The sequence below is a fragment of the Oryx dammah genome, unplaced genomic scaffold (assembly GCF_014754425.2).
Source record: "Oryx dammah isolate SB20612 unplaced genomic scaffold, SCBI_Odam_1.1 HiC_scaffold_29, whole genome shotgun sequence".
Taxonomy (NCBI): Eukaryota; Metazoa; Chordata; class Mammalia; order Artiodactyla; family Bovidae; genus Oryx; species Oryx dammah.
The window spans coordinates 2,988,520-2,998,914 of NW_024070213.1; the positions used below are offsets into that span (position 1 = coordinate 2,988,520).

General features: G+C 48.8%; 1 protein-coding gene across 1 annotated transcript in view; it reads right to left on the reverse strand.

The window, feature by feature from the left end:
* Positions 1–10,395, reverse strand: part of TBC1D22A (TBC1 domain family member 22A) — a 213,453-nt gene that overhangs the window by 144,340 nt on the left and 58,718 nt on the right. The gene's annotated exons all lie outside the window — the stretch shown is intronic.

Sequence of the window (10,395 nt, forward strand, 5' to 3'; positions counted from 1 at the left end):
CCGGCCCAGGTCCCTAAGTCTGTTCTCTATGTCAAGAGGGGTTTTGAAAGACATCAGTTCGTGGAGATAAGCTTGTGTCTACAAGGATGTGGCCAAATCACAGCCTGGGGACAACCAAGTGTCAACAGTACAAGTCACAGCTGCCCCGACAAACACCTAAGTTTGGGGGGTGGTCACAGAGGGGCAGGGCTGGCAGGGACGGGGCCCTGGACAAGAGCAGGTCAGGGCACAGCCCAGGGAGGCGGGTAAGAGTCAGGGCCCCAAGGTCTTTCTGACCTTCAGGGTCTCCTCGAGTGCCTCCATCACAGGCCCCGAATGGCCAGAGAACACACTTCAATCTGTAGGTACCTAACAGCCAGTCCTGCAGAAACGGAAGTAATTATTTCTTTCCTTTAAGTTAGGTTCTTCCCCTAACAGCTCAGAGCTAATGATTAATACTAGGAATAAAGGAAATGATTAAAGAGAAGGACTCTGGTAATAGAATCAACAGAATACAAAGTCCTGACATCTAATCTTTTTCCAATTACTAAAGTCTAAGTAAAATAAGTGCAGAATAATTGGGCGACAGCGCCAGCAATAACTCGCATTTTACGGCAATCTCAGAAAATATCAAATCTTCCCCAGTTCCCTGAGGATATTATGAAAAGCAGAAACCTAATATCCGAACACCAATAATGCGATGTTTACCAATCACATTCCCCGGGCCTCGGTGGTTGCACGGGCACGCTTTCTGAGGATCATTTACAAAGAAAGCCTGATGTCCTCTGAACCTCTTTCCTCATGAAGGACCCTCACAAGACGGTACCTTCAGTCAACACAGTGAGACACAGTTCTGACTCTGGTGCTGAAAGGGAGGTCTCCTCCAGACGTTGAGTTAGTTGGGGCTGCAGTCCTACTGAGTGATGGAGGAACAAGCTCAGAGAGGTGAGGGGACTCAGCCATGGCAGCACGCGAACCAAGGGGCCTTCATGTCCCGGAGTCCTTCCCCACCGTGGACTCCCGTTACTAAGAAGGCTTCTGCTAATGCAGACAGATCTCACAGACAGAAGGGTCCAAAAATCAAACCCCAGCAGACAGAAACACCACTTAAGGTCCAAGATCAGTATGACTGCAGGAATGAAAAGGCTGCTCCACACCAGGAGATCTTACAACCTGATCCAGGTGTTGGGATGTGGATGGGAGAAGTCCCAGGGCCACTCGGACAGGGGTCAGGTGTGGACTTTCAACCCAGGCCCATCCGCCCCTTCCACCTTTCCAGCAGAATCCTGACTGTGCAAAGTGACCACACACATACACACACACTCACCCCAGCAGGAACCCACTGGCCTGCTCTACACTCAGGCTGGGCTGGTTGGCATGGAGGCGCGCACACACACACACACACACACCTGCTCTACACTCAGCTGGGCTGGTTGGCATGGAGGCACACACACACACACACAAACACCCACCCACCTGCTCTACACTCAACTGGGCTGGTTGGCATGGGGGCAAAGCCATGCCCTCACCAGCACCCAATCTGGCCATGGGCCTGGGACCCCATGCGAACCCTGGGAATAGAGCGCAGAGGAGCTGGGGCACCTGAGGACACCTCTCCTGGCTCTCAGGGGATCTGCTGGATCTCTGATCTCTGGATCTCTGCTTCCTCTGAATGCTGGTGGTGCCAAATGTCAGGCTAGGGGCCAGCAGCCCCCCAGCCCCCCACCAGCCTGAGGATGAAGCAAGCAGACGGGCAGGCAGCACCCAGAGACACGCGGGACCCCAGGTTCTGAGTTCAGCAAGACGGGCAGATACAAGAGTCAAAAAATCAATAGCTTGTCTCTACTGACAAAAAAAGAAGTGGAAAAGGTTACAGGCATAAGCTTAACAAGAAATGCACAAGAAATACCATGTGAAGAAAACTGTAAGATTTTACTTGAAGACATAAAGAAACAGGAAAACACGGAGGTCACAGACTGACGCTAACAAGTTTCTAAGGAATGCTTCCCTGGGGCCAGCAGGGCAGGGGAATTAATTACACGAGTGACCGTCCCACAGACCCCACACACGGGGAGTTCAGCTCTCGGTCCAAAGGAGGGCAAAGGTACAATCTCACCCAGAGGAAGTGTTCACAGCATAAGGTGAGGAGCACAGCGACGTCCTGAGTGGGGGGTGCGACCCATCAGCAAGAAGGTGGAGGGCCTGAGAGCTGAAACGCGCCCCAGACACGCAGAGGCCAACTGAGAGAAGAGGGAGGCTGCGAGGGGGGCATCCTGGGCCCAGGGAACAGCTTACACACAAGGCTTTGGCCACAGTGTGGAAAATGGACCAGACGGGCCAGCAGCCACAAGACCACCATGCAAGGGCCTACCTGTGAAGCCAAAGGAGAGGCAGGGTTTGGCCGGGAAGGCAGCAGTGAGGGCAGGGCGGTCAGCAGAAAGGGAATCCAGAGGCTGAAGCAGGAGGAGGCAAGTGAGGGCTCGCTCAGGCTGGCAACACGTTGACCCCTCTCTGCCTCCTTGGGTCACGGAGCATCACAGTCTCAGCCTCCCGGGGGGGTCTTACTGAGAAGGAAAGACTCACACTACAGATGAGTATGGAGGTGGGATCCTGGTGTTCACACAAAGATATTTGCAAATTTTACTTTTTAGAAAGCAAGTGCACTACTGTAGATTTGCTATTTATTTCTCATTCGTTTTCTGCTTATCAAAGTATTTCTTACATCTTAGTTTTCTTAGATGACTAGTGATTCTGCAGTCTGATTGCAAGAAACACAGGGATAGAGAGCTGAAAGAAAAACCAAATACAGGCTGTCACCATAAAGACTCAGGCAGCTGAAATAAAAGGTGGAAAAAGATCTGCCAGGGACGTGCTACTCATAAAAAAGCTAATTTGCAAAATAGTATCAGAAAAAAATAAACATCAGTACAAAGAGGGATGTTTCATAATGATAAGAGGTTCAACTCATTAAGCAGAGATATTCTTTCCTAAACGTGTGTATCTAATAATATAGCATCATAACGCATGAAGCGAACACTGACAGAAATAGACAGAATTTCGACTGTAGGCAGAGCTTTCAGCACCCCTCCCTGAGTAACTGACAGAATGGGTAAATTTAAAAACCGGTAAAGGGAGATGTGGACTGGACCTGACTGGTCTGCAGGACGCCACATCCACCACCTGAAGAACACACATTATTTTCAAGCACGCACGGCATACTCACCACGCGGGCCACATGTGCTGCCCAAGTAAGTCATGATAAGTATCAAGAGATCAAAACAACATCAGGCTTATCTGACCAGATGCTTTAAATGAGAAATCAGTCTACTGTGACACCCAGGAAATCCTCAAGTATTTGGAACTTTATTAACATACTTCTAAATATCTCATAAATCAGAGAAATCACAAGAAAAAAAAAATTGGAAAATATTTCAAACTGAATGATAATAACAGATACCAATATGTGTATGATATAACTAAAACAATGCCTGGCGGGAAATATATGCCCTTAAAAGCCTAAATCAGAAAAGAATAAAGGTTCAAATCAATGAGGTTCTACCTTAAGAAGCTAGGAAAAGATGAGGGATTTTAAACAAAGCTAAACTAAAAGAAGGGAAATAAAACAAGCATGGAAATAAGTAAACTGCTTTAAAAGCAAACCAAAAAAATCAATAAAAACTTTTAGTTAGACTTGACCACTGGGAAAAAGTGTCAGACATGAGAAAGGAACATCACTACAGACCCTACAGGCATGAAGAAATAATAAACCGATCCTGTTGACAACTTCGTGCCAATAAATTCTGAAATTTACATGAAATGGACATATTCCTTGAGAAATGTGGCCTAACAAAACTGATACAAGAGGGGGTTGGAAACTCGTGTCTCCTTATCAATTTAAAAAATGATGGTGGGCAGGATAAAAGGGTGCTACCACTTGGAAAAACGATATGGCAGGTTTTTGTCTTTTTTAAGTAAAGTTAAACATGTATCTGTCCTGTGACCCAACAGCTCCACTACTTCATAGCTGCCTTACAGAACTGGAAACACATACCCACGATGCAGTATGCACAAGGACCCTCACGGCAGCTTTTTCATGGGGGGAAGGTTTGTAAGTAACCTGGGAGTCTGTGAGCAGGCGGATATGTTAACAAATTGTGATGTATTCATAGAAGAGTATACTGTCTCTGCTTGTGAAAAATGAACTGCTGTTACACCCACGACTCTGACAAACACATTTCGGAAAGACATCTCTACTTAATGAGTTGAACCTCTTATCATTATGAAACACCCCTCTTTGTATTGAAGTTTGCTTTTTTTCTGATATTCTTTTGCAAATTAGCTTTTTTTATGAGTAGCACGTCCCTGGCAGATCTTTTCCCACCTTTTATTTCAGCTGCCCGAGCCTTTATGGTGACAGCCTGTGTTTGGTTTTCTGCCAGCTCTCTGTCCCCGAATTTCTTGGAATCAGACTGCAGAGTCACTAGTCGTCTAAGAGAGAAAACTAAAATGTGACACATGCTTTAATAAGCAGAAAATGAATGAGAAATAAAGAGCAAATCTTCTACAATCATGCATTTGCTTTCTAAAAAATAAAATTCAGAACTGTCTTTATGAAAACAACGCCAGTATCACAACTCCATACTCATCTGTACTGTGAGTAAGAGTCCCCCCGGGAGGCTGACCGAGCAGAGAGGGGCAGGGCAACAGAAACTGGTTATGGATTCAGCAGACTTGGGTTCCAGGCCCAGCGTGGCCAGTGAGAATCTCTACGGCCTCCCTCAGTCCTCTAAATCTCTCCTGAGCCCCAGTTCCTTCCTCTAAAACTTAGCAAAACAAAAATACCTTCCTTGCTTGAGTCACAGAATCCTCGCATGGAACAAAGAAACAACACCTGGGAAAGCACTGTAACACACAAATGCAAGGACACCATCCTGCTACGCTTCCTGATGTAATCACTCATTCCTCTCCATGAGCACAAACCACGCAGCCACTGGGGCTCATTTGTTCTAATTGGATGTAAAATCACATCTGAGACAAAACCAAAAATCTGTCACAGAATGTTGTATGCAAAGAACTCCTAATTATAAGTACCTTTATTTCCCCCTGAAAAGCCAGGAATAATAGAAAAATCAATCCATAATTTATTTTTTTTCTAATACTCTTTTGAACTGGTTTTAGTCTTATTTTTTAAAACTTTGGTAGTACTAAAATCTGGCAGAAACAATGAACAAAAATAAATTGCATTAATGTGAAAATGCATTAATATTTTAAAACATTTTAAAACAAGAACGAACACATATTTTGTATTATTATAAAATACTACTACAAATTAATGAGACTGGAAAACTTTTTAGCACTTTACTAAAATGTGTAAAGTAAAAATGGTGGACTCTTCACAGTATTTTGTTTGTAACCTGATTCACTTTGGTACAACAATAAAATTTTAAATCTTTCCAAAACGCGTAAGAAATGCACGTGTATTACCATCACCGAGGCTCCCGTGTGAACCTAATCCAGAAGCTAAGCTGTCTCCAGCCTCAGAGGGCCTGCAGAACAAGCACAACTCTGGCTCCTAAAAGCCAGGGTATGGGAAAGGCACGTCCACTAGCCTGCTCTGACCAGTGCATGCTGAGCGCCCCTCTGTGAAAGCTGCCCCTGGGGCCAAAGCCACCTCCACACTCCCCCTGCTCTGAGTCCATCTCACAATTGATTCATCCAGCCCGTGAAAACCGATCAAAGAAGCCTCGGAGAGTACGATTAGGCCCATTCCTACCCTGCAGGGGCTCGCTGCAAGCAGGAGGAAGGTCTGACAGTGTATTCAGGGAAGCAGCGTGAGGAGGTGCACAGCTGACGTGGGACATGGAGCAGACGCGGCCTCCTCTCGGAAGGGGGTGCGCCAGGAACATCCCAGCGCGCTGCTGCTTGAGAGGCGCCTGGGAGCCACGCCACGACCCAGTAGCTTTACCTCTGCCGGGCCCCCATGACCTCATCGACACAACAGGAGTGGAACAGTGTCATAAACAAGGACGAGGGCATCCTGGAGGAGACGAGAGCAGACACGAAATGTCTGTGGCTCGCACCTCCCCACTCCGAGTCGGGGGAGGGTCCCGCTAGGCCCGCCAGGCCTCTGGCAAGTGGGGCGGTGGGTGCCTCGTGTGTTCCTGCCAAGCCTATGGTGAGCCCAAGAGGAGGGCTCACCCGGCCCCTGCTTCTCCAGTCCCGCTGCCAGGAGGAGCCCGTCACACCTGCCCTCACCCCCGGCCGCAGCCGGTTCAGGGGATGTTGAGGATGAGATGTTTGCATGGCATCACCGACTCAATGGACATGAGTTTGAACAAGCTCCGGGAGTTGGTGATGGACAGGGAGGCCTGGCGAGCTGCAGTCCGTGGGGTCACAAAGAGTCGGACACGACTGAGTGACTGAACTGAACTGAAGAAACGTCAACACAAATCTGAGTGACGGAACACTACCGAGAAAGGAGAAGCTGACTCAGCACAAGGCAGGGGCTTCCTGGGCGGCTCGAACAGCAAAGAGCCCACCTGCCGTGTAGCAGACACAGGCTTCAACCCTGGGTCGGGAAGATCCCCTGGAGGAGGAATGGCAACCCACCCCTGGAGGAGGAAATGGCAACCCACTCCAGTGTTCTTGCCTGGGAAATCCCATCACCACAGTTCAGTTCATTCACTCAGTCGTGTCCAACTCTTTGCGACCCCGTGGACTGTGGCACACCAGGCAGGCCTCCCTGACCATCACCAACTCCCGGAGTTTACTCAAATTCATGTCCATTGAGTCGGTGATGGCATCCAACCATCTCATCCTCTGTCATCCCCTTCTCCTCCCGCCTTCAATCTTTCCCAGCATCAAGGTCTTTTCAAAGGAGCCACTTCTTCGCATCAGGTGGCCAAAGTATTGGAGTTTCAGTTTCAACATCAGTCCCTCCAATGAACACCCAGGACTGGTCTCCTTTAGGATGGACTGGTTGGATCTCCTTGAGTCCAAGGGATTCTCAAGAGTCTTCTCCAACACCACAGTTCAAACGCATTAATTCTTTGGTGCTCAGCTTTCTTCACAGTCCAACTCTCACATCCATACATGACTACTGGAAAAACCATAGCCTTGACTAGACAGACCTTTGTTGATAAAGTAATGTCTCTGCTTTTTAATATGCTGTCTAGGTTGGTCCTAACTTTTCTTCCCAGGAGCAACCATCTTTTAATTTCATGACTGCACTCACCATCTGCAGTGATTTTGGAACCCAAAAAAATAAAGTCTGTCACTGTTTCCATTGTTTCCCCATCTATTTTCCATGAAGTGATGGGACTAGATGCCATGATCTTAGTTTTCTGAATGTTAAGTTTTAAGCCTCTTTCACTCTCCTCTTTCACTTTCATCAAGAGGCTCTTTAGTTCTTTGCTTTCTGCCATAAGGGTGGTGTCATCTGCATATCTGAGGTTATTGACATTTCTCCCGGCAATCTTGATTCCAGCTTGTGCTTCATCCAGTCCCACATTTCACATGATGTACTCTGCATATAAGTTAAATAAGCAGGGTGACAATATACAGCCTTGACGTACTCCTTTCCCGATTTGGAACCAGTCTATTATTCCATGTCCAGTTCTAACTGTTGCTTCCTGACCTGATTTCCTGAGAAATACAGATTTCTCAGGAGGCAGGTCAGGTGGTCTGAGAACCCCATGAAAGTGAAAGTGAAACTCTCAGTCGTGTCCAGCTCTTTGCGACCCTGTGAACTGTACAATCTGTGGAATTCTCCAGGCCAGAACACTGGAGTGGGCAGCCTATCCCTTCTCCAGCGGATCTTCCTGACCCAGGAATCAAACTGGGGTCTCCTGCGTTGCAGGGGGATTCTTTACCAACTGAGCCATATGAGAACCCCATGAACAGTATGAAAAAACGCCTTCCTCTGTGGCCTCTGGCAAATCTGAACAAGGTTTCCCTTCAGGAGATGGAGCTGGGAGGGGACCTGTTTTCCTGGCCGCGTGATGGCCTTGAAGAATTCTTCTGGAGGGTGGCTGTGCAGGGCCCTGCAGGCCAGACGGCAGGAGCGATGAGCGATGGTGAGGGCTCTTCTCCCAGCTCCTCTCTGGCAGCAAGAAGAGGAGGTGAGAGGCCAGGACGCCCCAATGCCTGCCAGCTTCTCTAAGTGTTCTGGGACTCCAAGCCTGATGACCTTTAATTGCTGCAATTAACATCCTAAAAGTTGTGCAAAATAACTTTCCTGGCTGTAATTTTTTTCTGTTATCTAAAGAGTTTCCCTTCAGGCAGGCAAGGCATGCACATTTAGAGGCCTCAGAATAGGCCGAAAGGGACAAACCTTCCTCCAGGGGCAGAGAGCTGAACCGGGGAGAGGGGAGACTAGGGGTGGGAAGAGGCCGGGACTCAGGACCGAGGTGAGGCCATTCCAGTCCACACTCTGCGCCAGGGAAGGTTCTGCACAGCGAGGCCACACAGGGACCCTGAAAGGTGGGGTGAGTCCACCAGACAGAGGGAAAGGCCTTCCTCAAGGCAGCATCTGGACCAAGGGCTGCAGGCTGGGGGCAGGGGCCCAGGTGGGGCCCTAAGAGAAAGCCTTGAGGGACGTGGGTGGAGCTGACCACAGGAAGGACAGCATCTTCTCTGTAAGGTGACCTGACCTGACTTATGGGGCGGTGATGAATCCCAACCAGGACAGGAATTACAGGGGAGATGGGCGGGTAGATACAGACTCCTGGGCCTTGAGCGGGCTCTGAGCGGTGGGTCTGCCATCCACCCACCCCCTGCCCAGGCCACAGAGCAGGGGCACCGCTGGCCTCGCCCAGGGACCCCCGCACGAGTGGCTGGCCCCTCGCCTGGGGCTGCAACGCCACCAGAAAGGGATTCGGCAACCACACCAGAGGCGGACGGCTCGCTCACAGGCCCTGAGCGTCCTGAAAAAGATGGGGAGAGGGCCCCAGGGCCTCCTGCCACTTCCTCTGCTCACAGACATGAAGTCCTGAAGCCACAGGGCAGAGAACACACGGCAAGGCCGGCTGAGGTCCACACTCGGGCCGCCTCGCTGCATCTCACGACCCGGAAAGATGAACGGTTTCAAAAGGACAGAGCTGCGTTTTACTGTAGAAACTGCTAAAATTAACTGCTAAGTCATTCTACATGAGATACAGCACATTCTTAAAAATTAAGTTTACTACCTGTCTTCAAACGTCCCTCCACCAAAGAGCACGGCCCAAAACAGCGACATCCCCACGAAGAGATCCAGGACTCACGCCCACCTGCCGCTCCCACCGCGCTGTGACCCCGTTTAGGGCCACACACGCCACAAAGCCAGCACACAGCGTGTCTTCTGCTTCTGCTCAAGTCGCCGGTGCTCCAGGAAAGGCCCCCTCACACATTTTAGAGCAGATTTCCAGGAAGCACTTTATTCCCTGGGGGCTGTGTCATCGTCAGAAGGGAACACAGGATTACGCACACCCGCATTAAAAGGGAATCCGGCAATCTTACTTTCTTCCCCTGTTACCTGCTCGTGTGTTGCTTGATTTTGCTAGTTTGTAACTCGGTTACTTGCTTGAATCACAAAAGCAGGACTCTTCTTTCCTTCTCCTGTCCTTTTTCTCTTTTTTATTATAATTTACCTCCGTGAATATACCCAATTTGTTCACAGTGGGAAAAACCAGTCCTATTGAAACAGAAGTCGCTTTGTCAGCAATGCAGGGAAAACAGCCCTGCCTCCTCCCGTGGTAGGTGTCCCGACTCTCCCCACCCTCCCACCTGGAAAGCTCTAGGCCCCTCCACCCGCCACCCAGCTACCAACTGCTGCAGGAAACAGCCGGACCAGCCAAAGTCAGCTTTCCTGCTGGTCCTCGCGGCAATCGACTAGAAAAAAATGGACCCTATTAAGTGTAAAGAGTCTTGGATATCAAATTTAAAAAGACCAATAACCCAATTAAAATCAGGCCAAAGGATCTTAATAGCTATTTCTTCAAAGAGATTACAAATGGCCAATAAGCATGTCAAATGATGCTCAGAATCATCAGCCATCAGGGAAACTGAAATCACAGCAAGATGCCACTCCATGCCCACCAGGATGACCAGACTTCAACAACGTGGGAAAACTGCAGAGCCTGTGAGACAACCTATATGAGGAAAAACCCAGAAAAGAATGAACGCATGTGTGTGTGCAGCTGAAACACTTTGCTGTACACCCGAAACTAAGGCAATATTGTAAACCAACTATCCTCCAGTAAGATTTAAAGAGAGAGAAAAGAAGAACTGGAGCCCTCTTCTAGAGGGAAAGTAAAACGCCCCAGCCCCTCTGGAAAACAGGCTAGCGGTTCCTTAAAAAGGTCAACGGTTACCACCCGACTCAGCAATTCCCCTCCCAGGGATACGCACACAGAAATGAAAGCATAAAAACCTGCATGT